Consider the following 17800-nt stretch of genomic DNA (forward strand, 5'->3'; position numbering starts at 1 on the left):
CTGGCGAAGCTGAGGTTTTACTATCGTCTGAAGGTTACAAACGAAAGCAGCTGTCCCATGTGCTTGCGGCCTTGCTCATCCTCCATCCGCCTTTTGTTATCTGACCCTCACTCTCCTCAATGTCTTTTTCTCATTTTCTCCCTTTCTATATCTCTTGCTGACATGAAGGGACAGGATATTTCAATATCAGATTTCTGGTGCTACAGGGTGACCAGCAGAGGCCTTGAGGGACGACGAGGCAGAGGCGAGGAATGACGAGCAAGAATGAACAGGAGTCAAAAAAAAGCAAAAGAATAAAAATAAAGGCCAGAGTAGAGGAATAAAAGAATAACCCAGAGTGGAGTAGAAAAGACACAGGAGGGTTGGAAAGTATGAATCACAGTAGGTCTCAGATCAGTGTTGCGCAGACACCAGGCTAGCTGGGGGCACATGTACCTTTTACAAGATGACGCAGATATATTCCAGCTGCTCAAAATCCCACATACCTCCAACAAAGGATTGTTATCAGATATACCACACATTGCTGTTGGAGGAGAGGCACTCTTTTTCCACAGTCGACTCTTGGATCAGTTACAAGCCTCATCACAGAAGCCCCAAAGCATCACCACAGGCTCACTCGCATCCAAAACAACAGCTGCAATAGAAAGTAATTGTAACTAATTGATACGTGATTCTTGGTAATTGTGTTGATTTTGTGCACTGCATGCACTTTAGGTTTGGTGCGCCTTTGTGTGTAAGAATGAATGTATGTGTGTGTACACACACACACACACACACACACACACACACACACACACACACACACACACACACGTGTGGGCAAACATAATGGAGGTGTCACACTGTTGGGTTCCTCTCTGTGTCTTTGGATGAATGTGAAGAAAGTAAAGCTGAGTAGGGAACATTAAGAAGGCACCGCAGGGCAAGGTTATACTCTACCTCCCAGAGCATGTATTGACAGATGTGTCAGCAAGCTGACCTGATGGGCAGGGTTTCACAGCAGAAGAACTAAAAGTGTGAGAGGGAGGGAGAGAAGGAGAGTGGGAGAGTAGGCAGGGTAAAGCATTCGATTTCCATCTGTGGGACTCAGCCCCTCATGCATATTTGTGTGTGTGTGTGTGTGTGTGTGTGTGTGTGTGTGTGTGTGTGCGCGTGTGTGTTTGTGTGTGTGTGTGTGATATCTGTTCGAGAATAAAGAGTCATGAGGTGAAAAAAAAAAACACTCAAAGGAAAGATAAATGTGTGTATTCCACCAACTATTTTATTCTGGAAGACTGTAATATCGCCACTCTGCAATTTATAATTCACTTCCCTGCTAAATCATCATTAAAAATGCATTGGAAATCACCTGCGAGTGGCAGAGGAGAGATGTGCAGAGCTGGGGAAAAAGGGTCAGGTGGAAATGAGGTAGAGCCGAGTGGTGGAGTGAGAGATGAGAGAGACATGTGTTACACAGTTCAGTCATCTTGACCGACAGCTAGCCAGACCCATTCCACTGACTGATTGTGCACTATCTCCATATCTCCAATGAGAAATGTCCGATATCCTCCTGGTGACTTCAATCTGAGAGTTAAAGAGCGCAGCACACGGGACCCTACAGTCTTGATCAAATAGAGATGCGAGATTAAGGGGCTGTTTTTAAGGGAACATACTTCTCACAACACAATAGACTTTTTTTTTTGTTCCCCGGTCTCATTAATCAACGCTCACAAAAACTCTTATGCATGCAAGCACAACAAATCACCTACACAACACGAGCGTATAGTTGCCTTTTGTGATGGGTTACGTGTCTGACTAAGAATGCAGACTGAACAGTAAATAATAAGGGAATTAATTAGACTGTAAAAATCCAGTGAATAATTTATGATAAATGGAAAAGTTTAATCAAGCAATCAATCTACTCCGGCCACTGGATCTGGAGCAGAAGAACATCACGGGATGGAGGGTGGGGGAGGAGGCGGAAGAGACGGCAGTTTTAACTCAATGTAAACCACTTAAACACACAATCACACTGACAACTGCTGTATTGTTAAAGAAGTGATGCTAGTGTGTGGCACCTGCTCCGCTGCTAACGTACAGAAGGCCGTTTTATGTAGGTGTTAAAGCGCCTGTGATTGAGCTGCATTGCTCTCTAACTATCTCATACTTGGTAGTGTCTCCACATTTACATTATTGGTTCTCCTCTGAGCCAAATGGAGCCATTTCCGCTGAAAACTGGCTTCATATATTTACCTGCTAATGATTTGCTTAAGCTAACAGAGGAAACATTATAGCATCATTATGGGCCAGGCAACATTAGGTGTCTGAAGGTTAACAGCAACATTAATTGACTAAAAGGTACGAAGACTGAGGAAATCTTTGTTGTCCTTGTTAAGAGGTATTCTTGATCTGTGAATTGGAAGCAAGAATTAAGTGATTGCCTCGTTACTCGATGCCAGTCAGTGAGTGTCAGAAGACCGCGATGACCGGGTCATTTTCACAGATATATTTTAAGGCTCGGGGATAGTTTTTAACAGGCCAAACACAAGAGATGAATAGATACTCCACACCAAAAGTCTAATGCTCTAAATGTATGAAAAGCATATTTTCAGTATAACTCTATACTATGTTCATACAACTGAAACAGAAATACATTTTTTGTGATCAACAGAATGATAAGAAAACTCAACGAAATAGGTTAGGTGAGTGACGGGTGAATGAGAAACATATCAGGAGCGAGGATAGTTATAGGAGAAAGATAAAAAATGAAATGATGCATGAAAAATATCCAAAACTAGACAGAGAGGGAGGCACAAAGAGATGCAGAGATGTATTTATTGCCGCTATCCTATTAAACAGTTATGACAAACTCATGGCTAATATATTAACAGACTTATCCACCAACATCCATTATTTATTCATCATCAAAAATTCAATCTGGCAGACTGTGTGCCATTATTCAGATGTGCTGGGGGAAAGTGGCACATTTGAATAAATGAGGAATTGTAGAGCTCACTCCCATTGCTTGTTGTTATTCCAAAACCCTCCCTTTAAATGATTCAAACATCAAATCAATCAAAAAATGTGGGAGAAGGATTGATGTAGAAAAAAAAAATCCCCTCCCTAGCTCACATAGCTGGAATTTATTATGTCTTCTGGAAGAAACATTTTATTGTTCTTGACCCATTTAAAAAATAAAAAAAAAGTCAAACTTATCAAAACTGTTGGAAGTAGCTCTGTCATACACCATCTGGCTTGTGTTTTTCATTAGCAGAGAAAGAAAACATTATGTTTTCTGCACATTTCGACTTGCATCTCATTTCAGGGCAGCTTGTGAGCCTCTGCTATGGCTGCACAAGCTCATATTTACTATATTTGGTTTGTCTTGTTTCCTCTGGTGAAATTCTGCACCTCTCGGCAATACCTAAGTCTGAATGAGATTGGATATGGAAATGTAGAGTACTGCGGACCACTAGTTTCTGCTGATGTTGTGGAACTTGGCAGCATGGAGAACAGGCCATATTCCTTAGAGAAACCAACTCTCACGCACACACTCAGACACTTCTGTGCAAGCAGACACATAAAAAAAAAAAGACACAGATACTCTTCAGTTAATGTAATACATTACAGAAAAAGCAACCACAGTAAAACATACACATTTGAAGTGTGGGAGAGATAGTTGAAAATGTCAGTTGTGCAAAAAGTATGGGAGGAGGATGCACTGTAAAATATAGAGGCAACAGTTCATATTTCACATCTCTAACTCTACATGAATCTGTTACTAAGTGCTTTTCTCTAATCTTCCTACCACTAATGACAATGCTAATCTTTAGTGAGTATAATGTTTACCGTGTTCACTGACTAAGTTAAGCGTGTTTAGATACAAACAATTGTTAATTTGGACTGAACACACAGTACAGCTGACAGAGATTTCAAACTTTAAATGGGCAGCTTACATTTTCTTTATCACAATTTTCCTTACTGACATTTTGTCTGATGCAGGCAGTTGACACAGTGACTACATTATTCATTCAAATGCCACAACCACACAGTAGTTGTTTGGCTTTTAATGTTAATGTTTGGTAGTAGCTGTTCTGCTGTTGTATGTGATTGCAAATCTCTATAACCTTTAGAAAAATTGGCCAATATTTGAAGACAAGGTGACCAGCTTTGTGCTCTCTTATATAAATATCTCAATCCCAAACATTCTGTATAAGCCTATCTTTAAGCCTGTAGGCAATATCTTAAAGGGGCTATTTGTAAGTTTTGTAATTACTACATAGCCAATGTTAAGCATCTATGACTGTTTACTTCCAAGAGCTGCCAAAAGCTTAAGACAATTAATACATTCTCTGAACAGCGCTACTTCTTCTTCAGGGCAGACTGGACGTTACAGTTACTCGGTATCAGAAAGTGACTGGCCGGGGCTAGCTGGTTAGCATGCTAACTTCAGTAGAAGAAAAGAAGTGATAGAAATAGAAGCAAAACAAGAGGGTCGCTTTCCACCAATCGAGACAGCTCTTGGCGAGTAATGGAAAGAAGTTTGATGCTGAACTTGCAACGTTCACAAGTCTTCTAGACCGGTAAGTAAACAGCTGTTAATGCTAACCATGGCTATGTAGCAATAGCAAAACTTACAAATAGCTACTTTAAGGGGGTGAAAGTAAAAGCAAGAATGTCAGGTGTAGTGTCTATCATTTTATGGAACTGAGGGACAGTCTGTCCAGTTCCAGTTTTTCCTGTTCACTCTAAACACACTAAATTTGGAGCAATTTCATGAAATCCGGGCTACGCTATGCATTTCAAAGTAGCTGTATATAAAAACTATACAAAATGAAGCATTGGCGGCAGATTTAAATTATGAATATAGAATATAAATGCGCATATAGAATTGAGTACCATTCTAAGCGGGTTTTGAGGATGATGGACAGAATTAACGGCTCCCTGAGACCAACAGTTTACCCAGTCTTGTTCCACAGAGGGGGAAAAAAGGTCGACACTAGCATGGCAGTATTATATTAATAATCCTAGCGTTACAATTTATGCATGTCATCATAAATACAGTTTAACCTCAATCACGGGAAGATTAATAAATCGTAGCAGCCTATGTCAATGGGAATTCCCATTTATTGCTAGTATTAATTCATGCTGTCATAGCCAGAGTCGTTATCTGTTGTCCATCTCTGCATTTTTGTGTTTTTTGAATCTTTTTTGGCTGGTCAGATATTATGTAAAATGGATGTACATTGGAAAACTATAGCTTAAAAGGTTATGCTTCACTTTGTGTTGGAATTCTTAAATGGACATCTCCTGGCTAAGTTGTCAGATAACCGGCTACTTGTAGTTCCAGTCTAAGATAGTCTGGTATTGTAAAAGGCCTTATAGAGCTTGTCAGAACTGTACAGTGCCTCAGCCATTTGTCTGCCACCTTTAGTCAAATCTTTCTTACAGATGCAATGACTAATAGATGAAGTTTGCAAGAGAAGGGGATGGACTACAGAGGGTGTGAGAGAACTTATTAAAAAAAAGAAAAAAGAAGTCTAAATTCCAGAGATTTCAGAGAAAAGTAGGTCTTAGAGGAACATATAGAGAAAAGTAAAAAATATAAAATTGAGGATGTCTCAATTTTTTACAACATGATTGAATTTGTGACTAGATGGGAACAATAACACATAGTCACATAATCACTGACAAACTGTTCTTTCGCTTGTTTTGGTTCATACTGTGTCTTTCTTTAAGCCTCCTCGCATGTTAAACTTATGCTCGCTCTCTCAGCCTCTCTCACCGTGGGGAATGGAATCTGGCTGGCTCCTCACAGGCTTCCATAATGTGCTAACATAAGAAATCAATCAGACTCACACTCTTTCTACAGCCCCTCAGCTCACACTGATTTATTGCAAATGTGTTGAAGATGAAGAGAGAAACTCTTTAGCACTGTGGGGCAGGGTGGTCAGGGGGAGTAGATGTAAGGGGAGACGGATGACGGGACGCTGACAGGTTTGGGATGAGAGGTGAGGGGGGAGGAGCGAGCAAAGAGGAGGGATCTATGGTCTGCTGACCTTTGTTTTGATAGGCTGATGCTGACCTCAGGGTCAACGCTCTGTCTGTCATCAGCCTGCCTCGCAGAGAAAATGATGATAATGTATTTTATATTTTAGAGGTGCTGTGATGTGTTTGCTGTGTGCTGTGGTTTTCTAGTATGTAGGGCATGACAGCTGCTGTCAGCTTGTAGCAGGATGGGTCAGGGGTCACAGAGATGGTGTTGGCTTGGTTTCCCACCAGACTATCAGTAACCTAACTTGGCAAATTTATAGACAACTGCAGCACAGTATTTTTCATATTATATTGTATTTCTCATTGTACATATTTCTCATCTTTGTCATCATCTCACCTGTGCTGATCCTTCTGCTATGATTATTTGTTTTACGAAATGTGTGAGTCACCTTCGCATCATAATCTACTTAAAACTTTGACTTGACTCGATGTTTGGCATTTTTCAAATGTGCCCCTGATTCATGAGTATCACTGTTGAAATGCGGTGTCTATTTAAAAATGTCAGCTGTTTTCTAAACAAAATTATTACCACATTAAAATGGTAATTTGTACCTAATGCATTTTGTAATGGCTTTTTGACTGTTGTTACTGATTTGAGTCACTTTCAATCTCAATGTTTTTTTAAAACTCAAAACAAATTATCTTGCCGTTGCCACTCAATTATGATTCAGAGCAATTTCATATTTCATGCTCACACAGCTCAGGGGGGATATCTGGAGGGATGCCTCACCAGTAAATATTGTTTCCTATTTTATACATCTCTAGAGTGAAAGGCTTGTTTAAGATGTGTATAAGAGACAGGTAGTAGCTTGGTGTGCTTATTTCATGGCCATACACTTAGAGACACCAAAGGGGGCTGATGGAGAGGAGGATTGGAGTGGATTACTGAGATAGGACAGCACTTGTGCGCGAGAGAATGAAATCTTATTTTTATATTAGGCTTTCATAAAAATACACAAGCAGGAAAACATACGTCTGTCTGTGGCCATATGCAGCTCAGCGGAGTGGCTGATGGGGCCCACTCTGTGCGGGGGCTGCGAGTCTGATTGAAGGGGTTAAAGAGGAGATTAAAGTGATAATGTACATCTCTAATCCCCAGCACTTTAAGAGGGCAAAGAGGCGAAACTGCCTCCAACCACAGAGCTGGACATGAGGAGGGTGCATCAATGGCCATCAGGGTCAGCCGTCACCATGGCAACAGATTATTCAGAATAATTATCTGCCATATGTGCCTTGTCACAATTAGAAGTTGGCTGTGAGCTGGGTCATGGGTCAAATGCTGATCAGAGTATTGGGGTGGTGGCGAACACTGTTTATTAGAATAAAGTGCAGCTTGCTTATCACATCTGTGACATGAGCTGCAGTCACACAGCCTCTCTCTCTGTTTCTTAGCAGAGATCTGATGCTACGAGTTACATCAATTTGTTGCAGTGGCTTACTCTAAATGTCGTCGCATGCAAGCCTTTTTTTTTTTAAATAATAGATCTTACAAAATGAAAATCTGGAAATGAATAAAATGGATTTATGATTTCAAATCACAATACTAAGCTTCTTGAATCGACTTTTTTGGCTGAGTAGCAAGGAAGGGAAATGACTGTGTGAGGAGAGTGCGCAAATGTGAGCTGACAGAGGCTCTGGGGAAAAAAAAAAAAACTTTTGTGGTTTGTTCTCACGACCAAACCTTCCATTAGGAGTCCAGACGTTTTAACTCATCACTGCAGTTCTCCCACAGGAGTTATACAGAGAATGCTTCATTTCCCATAAAGCCGTGTTCACACTAGTACCCTGGGAAAAGCAGCAACAAGGTGCAAAGTGGTTTATCCATTATGGTGGATCATTTATTCTGTCACTGTGGCTCATGTGAGAAAAGTCATTTGGATTGAGATACGCCGCCATGCTGTTTACCGTCCTGTAAAGCAGAGCTGCCATTATCAACTTTCAAAATTAATCTAGAAAAGTTATTCATTCGAGGAATATCAAGTACAACAGCTGTGATTCTGGCTTCCTCTGCTAATTCTTAGGTTTTACTCATTGTCATCATGTTGGCACATGGAGTCGTCCTGCAACAAAACATCCTCAAGTCACCCGTGGAAATCTGTATTCAGATTGAGCCTCTCTGTCTAATTGTGGATTTGGTATGAAATAGTTTGAGGACCCCTGGGGGAAGTGCAAAACGTGACAGTGGCTTAAGCAGTTTTTAAAACACTCAGGATACCTCAGGCTTATTACTGCAAGCTGTCAGATTGTGAAAAATGCACAGTGACACTGCTTTTCTCTGCTTTTCTCAAATTTGTCACATCCTGCCAGGCAGGATCACAGGTTGCAGGCACTTCTGACACATTTAGGAAAGAGCCTGGATATGTTCAGACAAGCCACTTAAGTTTAAAACACCAATTAAGCCCCATGCACTACTTATATCTGTGGTGTATTAGATTGTCACCCATCACTATTAGGAGACATTGGGAGCCCTCTGGCATTCTGGAAAAATAATTACATTCTTTCTGCGTCATAATTACCGCCTTGAAAGTGTCTGTTTCGCGCACTAACAAAAAAGGTTTTTACTCTTCCTCTGTCTCCCCAGTCCTCTCTCCCTGAGCTCTGCCTTTCTCATCTCTTGTCTGTTGTCTCTCTAGACACTAATGAAGTGGTTTAATCTGGTAACTCCAGAGGAATTGTCGGCAGAGGACTGCATTAATTAAGTTCTTGTGTTTCTTTGGTTTTAAAGTTTCCACATTTTCAGAGTGGGCTCACCATATAAACATGCTTGCCATTACCACTTACAGGTGCTTTGTCACAAGACTGTAGGGATCTGCATTGCGTGTGCTTTGTGTCAACGTGTTGACTAATCAGTGGAAATGAAACTAATGCAGTTTTGTGCCGTGAAAAGTTTGATAGCACATTGATTTCCTATTAGCAACACTCAGCTGACTGCGTAATCTCTATAGGAACTGGCATTGAGCTTCGCCGCTCAGCTAATATTCATGCTGGAAAAAGAATACATTCTTATTTTTTACCCTTGAATTTATGATCCTACAAAATGTAGCAAGTTAGTATGAAAAACCTGTCAGACATGAACTGGTTGTGAGTAATTATATTGTTCCGTTTGGGTAAACATGGTGAATAGCTTGTCTGTTACATCCAGAACGTGACTGATGTTTAGCACCTGCTAACCACAGTCATCTGGTCTTATTTATGCAGTAACTCTACTTTGATTTAGTCCTTGCCTCCTTTAGAGTGTTCATTTGGATAACATTTCCTTTGACGTTGCCTTACTGCACTCGTGGGGAAAAAAATGACAGTTGTGGCAGTTTTTTTTTTTTATACACAACCAGCCAGAGAGCGAGCCACTGTTTCTGCTTCATGTTTGCCAGCTCCTGACTCCCAAGGATTCAGACTGTTAACTTTAGATCTTAGCTTTTCAAAATAAAGTGTACCTCCATTTTACGTCTCTCTCCTACACTGATTGTCACAGTTTCTTTTTTCTTTTTTGTTTGGACAGTACAGCGCTTGATGCTAGGTTACAATTTGGGTTGCATTAACTCTTCTTTCAGCAACTGTTAATGTCACGGCTTTTTCAAGATGCTCTAAAGTATCTCTTCTAGTCATTTAAAATGTTAAGAATTCTGGTGTATGAAGTGTTAACTTGCTGCATAATTCCTGGATAATGTTACAAATCTGATTACAAGGTTGCAATAACCAACACTGAAGAAATTTGAAGCTTGCATGTATCTGAAAATTTTATCCCAAGAGCACTCATTAAATTTACCATCTAGTGTTTCTGAGCAACTGCATAAAAAAGGGGGAGAAAAAAAAAATCATCTCATGAACCACAGGTCAGGATGACACCAAATTTGGCAGGTACATGTTCCTTCATGTAGTTTGTGGAAAGCTTAGTTGGGATTCTTCAAATACGAGGGTCAGATCATTAACAGCTTTTGTGAGAAGAAACAAAGAAAAGAAAAGAAAAAAAAAAAAACTGTATAATATATTCTCCATTAAACCTGCATCTAGTAAGTGTATCTGTCTGGTAGTTCATTTCACACTCTTTTTGACATTAATAGTTTCCACTAAGGTGGCTTTCCTCATGAAATGGAAAGCAGCGCATAGATGCTTACAGCAATTATTTATTGCAGTGGCGGTAGCATGATGGCCTGTGTATTTTTACTTTATTTTACTTACTTTATTTGTTTGCAAGGTCAGAACTTTACTATGTAAACGTATTATCTAGCAGTAAGAATCGTTGCCCTTTTTAGTCTGCTCTTTCACATTTATCTGTATTCTCTTTCATAATTTCAAAACGTTTACTCATACTCACACTTCCTGAAACTCTCATTCTCAACAAGTTATAGAGTTTCATAAACATTTCCATGTTGCCTCTTCAGTGATCAAACCCTCCCCACACTCTGCATGAAGAGGCCCCTTCATGATGTGCACATATGCCAATTTCAGAGTATGTACTGCACTCGTTCACCATTGTAAGGGAAGGGTTATTTTGCACAGAAATGTAGAATGCTTCCATTATACTGAAGACCCTTTTGAGAAAATTGCTATTGTATTTACGAGTGGTGCCACTACAGTCGTAGCACTACACTGCATCCTGGGTAGCTTTATAACCGCTAACTAGACTCCAGTCAGAAGCGTAACTGTCGCAGTCACTTTTAAGGCAGATAGTTCAGCTTAGAAAGCATAGAAAGGCGAAATATTGCACTCCATAGGTTAAATGAACCGTTATGTTTGTTTGTTTGTTTGTGATAACACAACTGGACTAAGTTCAGTTTATATAGAAACCCGTGACCTTAGAAGACCAATATCCAGTACAGCACAACCTCCCCTCAGGGACAGAGTGAACACACAGCACTTACCACCCAATAGTACTCAACCAACACATTTTTTGGTCACGCAGTGCCACACACACCGGTGCTAATCCATGCAGTTTTTCATATGAATGAAGTGCGGCACACACACTCAAACTCACACTTACACACATATCTCCACAAACAGTGTCAGTGAAGGAGCAAACATCACATTTGTCTCGCACCATCAGCATCAAAATCCGACCTCGTTACCAAGGTCAAGCTATCAAGGTGTAGGGTATCCCCTGCATATAGCCCCAGACACAGACACACACAAAGAGATCGATGGACACAAAGAGACAGACAGAGACACACTTGCACACACACACACGCACACACACACGGACACACACACACACGCACAAACATACACACATGTGAAGCCGCTGTAATATGCTACAACTATAAGTCATTTTTGCAAGGTAGCTGTACCATGAAGTGTAGACACCAGTATCCGTAACATGCATGTATTATTTATGAGCGCCTGTGTAGTGTGCACATAGCGATGTATGCAAATGTACACATTAAGGAGTGTCTGCCTTCTTATCACACTGCTATTAAAATAGTATGGCTGCGGGGCGGAGATCCATCTTGTCTTTTAATGGTGTGTCTGTGTGTGCAGCGCATAAAGGTGCGCGGGTGTGTTTGTGTGTCTAGGTATGTGTGGCTCTTGAGCTTGTGCATGATTGCGCTGGTGCACTTAACCGTGCTTGCAACTGCAATCAGAACTGTAAGTGGCCTGCAGTTTCAAAAGGAGAGATTTAAGTGGGGATGGGGAAAGAGGTAGACAGAGATGTAAGCCTCTGAAGTTAAGATGTGATGAGAGTCCTTTTGATTATTCCTCACAAAGGTAAAGCAAATAGCATCATAATTACCTCCTTTCTATTTCGTGTAACAATGACTATGTTCCTTTAACAAAGATATCTCTGTTAGTGTGCGTTGAGGCAGCATCAGCAACGTGGCCATTGTGCTCTTAAGGAGTCTCGTGGTGCAATAAGAGTGTTTTTACTATCACATAAGTGCTTCTTTTGCATTTATAAGCCCCTTATTAGAACAAGTCCCGGCTGGATGTGTGCTGTATGTGTGTGTGTTGATGCGCTTGAGGTTTCAGTTTTTGGCGTTTTATGCAATCGTACTCAAATCCTCTTTAACTTGGCCTGCATCTCGCACATGAAAGTTTAATTTCAAGTCAAGACAAGTCAAGTTTATTTGTATAGCCCAGTATCACATTCAATGTCTCAATGGGTCTCATACAAGCCCTCAGTAGCAACAGTTCCTGATTCAGCCCAAGCGCTATAAAGAGGACAACGGGAAAACGCCACAAGAAAATAAGGATTAAAAAACAAATATGGTTGATCATCTATCTTCAGATGGATGGGAACAGCAGGACCAGTAGTAAGGGAAAAGGACATTAAAAATAAGTGGAAAAAACTGTTGTAGCAATTAGCAGAAATATGTAAATTGATTTTTAAATGTCTAAATGTTTGGAGCCCTGTCATATTAAGGCTCTAATAAATTAACAGATGGGAACATAAGCAAGAGCAGCCTCAAATCATCTGTGTCCTCAGAGAAGAGAGAGGTAACAATATAAGCCATAACACCCTTACAAAATTGAAAGCCCTCTTTCAATCCTGCCGTTTCACTTCACGCTCACAAAGCAGCCGTTCTGACCTCACAGTGATTGTGTGCTTTATAATCGCGGCCGCGGTGATATGTTTTTGCATTCCAGTGCATGCGTGCGTCTCAGGGACAGTGGGTGACAGACTCACTCCCTGTGTGTGGCCGATTGCAGTGCGAGCTCCAAGGACAAGCAGTGGAGGGTAGAGCGGGTGATTTGTCTCTTAGGATTGAACTCATCTCCCTCGGTCCCCCGCAGGCCCCTCGTCCCTCCTCTTTCTCTGCACGCTGTCTTATTTTGAAGGTGAAGAGCATTTCTCTCACTGTTTGCATGCAGTTCATTGTGTTTGGCGAATCTAAACGGTTTACGTAGTGTGCCCACTCGAGGACACATCCACACACAGAGGACATTCAGATTCACATAGATCTGCTAAGTAAAGTGAGAAAACATAATCCTTGAGATTTTTCCTCGGTCTGCTTTGAATATAATATGAACACAACTCCTGTATGTCTCTTCTAGGTTTTTAAAATTGTGAAACACAAATCCTGTACCCTGTATTCAATTTATTCCCTTTAGCTTAGCAAATATAAACCTACTTCATGCATTTCTCATTTTGGGTATCTTAACCCACTGCCTGTTCTAACTGTGGCATGTTAAGATGTGTTTGTTTTGTTTTGGCCAGAGGGCAGTCTTGATAAGGTGTGCTGAAAGATATAATTTACACCTCTGAAATAGATAATCTTTGAGCAGATGCAACCAATTAGTAAAGGAGAAGAAATCCTCTAAATGTAGAAGTTGAAAAACAAAAAATAACCTCATAAAAAGCACTCACGGACAGATATTCTCTAGTTATTCACTCTATTTAGCCAATAAGCAAATGAAAAGTAAGTATAAACACAATTTGGACAGAAGGCATGGAAAATAGATCAATGATGGATCTGCCATTGTTTGATGCCCTATATTATCTCATGTACTTAGTATTGTTAGCAAATCACAGTAGTGTCTCTCCTTCCACACTCTATAAATGTTATTCGTGTGCCAGTGGTCGAATAATCCAAAATAAAGTGTCCGACACTGTCATCAGCCATCAGCTGTACGGGGAATAGTCCTTTTGAAGTCTGTAAAAGCTGCTGTGCCGCCCATCACATCCACAATGGCAGTGTCCTCTAAAATTTCCAGACCCAAATGTCTGTGCTCTGCAGAACAGAATATAGATGCTGGCAAAGTAAACACCTCTCTCATCATATTCAGCGTCCATGCAACATTCTTCTGTTTGCCACTGTTGTTTGAAATCCATTTTGTTTTATGGAGGAGGTGGTGAAGGTTATGATATTGTTTTGTCTAAACTTCACGGTCCTATTGTGGTCTATTTTTATTATTTTAATGCAGTATTTTTTTCAAACCATGTCTACTGCAGATGTAAATCTGGGCTAATTGGTTAAACTGAAACTTTTGACAGTAAGGTCCACAAAATTTCGATCATCTTAGAAGAAACACATAAAGAATAAACTTCTAATGAATAGAAACTAAATAGCTAATAACTCTGCATCATGGACTATATATTACATCATGACAAGGAGTTATTTGTAAGTTTCGCTATCGCTACATAATCAACGTTAGCATTAACAGCCGTTTACTTACCAGACTCGAAGAAACGTTGTGAGTTCAGCATCAAACTTCATTCCTTTTCTCGCCAAGAACCGTCTCCTGTGGTAGAAAGCAACACAGATGTTAACTCTTGTGTCTATCGCATCTTTTCTTTTACTGAAGTTAGCACGCTAACCACCTAATCTAGCGCCTCGTCTCTCTCTGTTAGCGACTCATTGCTACCTCCAATCTGCACTGAAGATGTATCGCTGACCAGAGGGCATGTTATGTCCTCTTGGCTTGTAAATACAACGATGGCCAAAGCTCTTGTCAAGCAACAATCACCACCACCCACTTCCTTGAATCGTTCCCAATTAAATATGGATGGCCTAGTAAATAGCACATAGCAAACAATCAACATTAAGCGAGTTACTTGAAAAATTTGCTTCAGAGGTAAGTACCGAGCAACAGCAGCTAGCTTAACGTTGGTGCCGCTGGCTGCACACAGCACTCCAGAGGTTCCATCGTCATAGAGAAGCTCACTGTGAAGTTCACACACCCTCCAACTCTGAACAAAACCAACTGATTTCTGAATGCAGGCTTACCAGTGAGAACGTTAGAAAGCCAGCTACACACAACCAACCCCGTCTCCTGGAAATTATGTCTATCTACGACTAAAATCCTTTTTATATGTAATCCAGAAAAGTTACGTATTTGGCAAATTGCAAATATGTTGATAGTGAATGAGACTGTCCTCCTGTAAAAAACAACCCAATAGGTAATCTGTGCAAGCAGCTTATCATGATCCAACTGTAGCGGCTGCAATAATCATGGCAGAGTATTGAGGTGGATGGAGGGGTCAACAACACACAGGACTTTCACAGAGGAAACTGCTGTTTGTTTCCTGTTTGAAACCGATAATCAACATGGTTTTTCTTAATCATGACTGTTCCTCAACCATAACCACCTGTTTATTATTCTAAGGTTGGCTCTCTTTAAAGAAGTAGTTGTTTTAACCAACCACACGTTTTTTTCCTAAACTTAATCAAACCATGACCGTTCCACAACTGTAACCACATTTATTATTGATACCATGATGGCCGCTGATACATTCCTATTTGTCGTATCAGTTATGTACATATAACCAAAACCACAGTATTTGTCTGTGATGTGATCCACGCTGATCCATCTCCTGGCGACATTGCTACCATTAATAAATGTAGCTCTTCATTCATTCATTCATTCATTCAAAAAATATGTTTTTGAACATAATCCATCCAGTAATTATATTTCCTACAAACTGGGATTAATTACTGAATTCCAAATTGTGATCCCTTACACTACCTGTTACTGAAAAAAGTAATCATAGTAGAGTATCACTACCAATAATAAAATTTAACTTCCTTTTTATATTTAGTTCGTGTTAGTTAGGCTGCTAGTTTTGTTTTCATCATCATTGCATCATTAGTCTGTGATTTATTAGCTCAGCAGTAGCAGAGACAGAAGCCTCAAAACAAGATCTTTACTGTCAGTTTCAAAGCACATCTGCATTAATACTCCCATCTAAAGGGACATACTTTATATTCCTTCTTTATTTGCAATGTAAAGCTTGATTGGATTCATCAAAGAATGAAAGGAATGTTACAGGCCTTGTTGTAAATTGTTAGATTTCCATCTAAACATTATAATGTATGTTAACGGAGAAACAAGGTTATCTTATTATTCTAATACAAAAGAGAAATAAATAGACTCCCTAATTGTATTCAGCTATTACAATACCACAGTAAGCTAAAACCTCCACTGACATGTTGTGAATTTTAAGATGTTTCGGCATTTATCTGAAGAGCTTCCTCATTTCTAAAGACGGGCTGGAAATCCTCAGCATTCGTTCTGGAGGGATATCACAGCTCTATTCATCCATCCATTCATTCATTTACTCACTCTTAACCCTTCTGTTCCCCAGTGACTTTCAGAGGGCATAGCAGTGTTTACAGACAATACACACTCAACAAGATAATCTTCAGTGTGAACCTCTGTGTGAACTGTGTAAGGGCCTTCACACCTATAACAGGTTGCCCTTGTGCTTTTTATTTTGTTCCTGTTCCCCCTTTTTAACTCCCTATTTTTCACCATGCTGTCAGTCTCATTCTCCTCATTTAGCAGTCTGCAAGTCCTGTTAAATGATTAGTAAGCCCACAAGTGAATATGTGCAAAGCCTCTTCCACTCCATCGGATTAGTGAGCAGTAGGCTTAAACACACCTTGCTAAAGTCCCTGTCGCACACACACAGACACGTATAGGTATTCAGCAAAGTGAGCAAATATATTCCAAGAACAACACATTCAAACAATCCAATTCTTAGATAGTGCTGGGAATCGTGCCTTGAAGAATGATGTCCCCACATGCATGGATGCAAACACGTAGGTGCACTCATTCAAAAAGAGTGCACGTAGACATTCAGTCACACCCAGGATGAGTCTGAGCCCTTCCTGTCTTCTCAGACATGGCTCATCAGATAGGATTCTGCGTGTAAGGTCCAACCAATAAAAAGCCCAAATATTCTATTAAGAGTAAATCCTCTCCGCTGGTGGAGCTTGTGGAGTCAGATTAGGACTAGACAAACACTGCCAAGCAGTCATGCCCACCCCGGGACCACTGCCAAAAAGAAGCCCCACAGATACTGGTGTGTCACTGTGAGTGCGTGTGTGTAGGTGCATGTGCACAGGCAGCAAAGAACCCCAGTGTGAGCATTAGCAGGCAGGGGGATGAACAAACTAAAGCTCCGATACGTGCTGCTCGGTGTAATGGGAAGGCAGTGTCAGTGATCTGAGTGGGTTGCAGCTGCAACACACAACCTTTGTTCTGTGTGCATGTGCTCATGGGTGTGAGAAGGTGTATGTTTTGCCGTGTCTTTGCCCTCCTGCAGCGAAGCAGGTGTACACTTTTGGCTCCAAATCTGTAGCACATAAAATCTTTAACACAAATAAATATTCGTTTGAATTTACTTCACCGTGTAGCAGACTTGTTAGTCGTTTTAGCCACATCACTGTGGAGTCTGTGTTTATATAGTAGCAGTAGCTCTGTAGCTCCTCTGTGTACGGCGAGCACAGACAGCTGCGATGTTTTAGGCAGAACAGACATAGATTTCTATCGCTGACCCTAAGGCTGCTCATTAGAATTCAGCACACCTCTCGCAAATCACCCCCACCCACCCAACTCCCTCACCCCCCTCCCTATTGCTGCCTGCTTTTTTTCCCCTCTCTTGCTGTCTTACACATTGGAAGAGAATGAATGCTTAAAGCAAAGGGGTGAACTGTTGGTCAGCCATCATAACAATGACTATGTGAGCCGCATACACAGCAACTCACACTTACTAACTGACAAAACTTACACACAAAAGACAACCACTGCTGCACAACTGCATGTGTAAACACACGTCTACACACAAATCTACATTCCCACACACTCGATTAAAGAAAAGAAAGTTATGTTTTTTTTTATATTAATATTAAATCAAATGACCTGAAGTTGAAAGGGGGTCACTGGTACCTGCTGAAATTAGAAAGAATTATCACCTTAGTCACCTAACTCCGCCACAGTGAGATTGTGTCGATGTTTCTTTCTGCCCCTGGTGGTAAAAAATAAACATGTCATATAACAAGCACAAAGAACATATTTAGCCTAAATCACGTACATTCACATACACGCA

General features: G+C 40.6%; 1 protein-coding gene across 2 annotated transcripts in view; it reads left to right on the forward strand.

Annotated features, from left to right (window-relative positions):
- fibcd1b (fibrinogen C domain containing 1b) overlaps positions 1 to 17800 on the forward strand; it is a 98491-nt gene that overhangs the window by 7115 nt on the left and 73576 nt on the right. The gene's annotated exons all lie outside the window — the stretch shown is intronic.

The sequence above is a fragment of the Seriola lalandi genome, unplaced genomic scaffold, assembly GCF_002814215.2.
Source record: "Seriola lalandi dorsalis isolate HSWRI2012SDOR001 ecotype SW California unplaced genomic scaffold, Sedor1 jcf7180002054695, whole genome shotgun sequence".
NCBI lineage: Eukaryota > Metazoa > Chordata > Actinopteri > Carangiformes > Carangidae > Seriola > Seriola lalandi.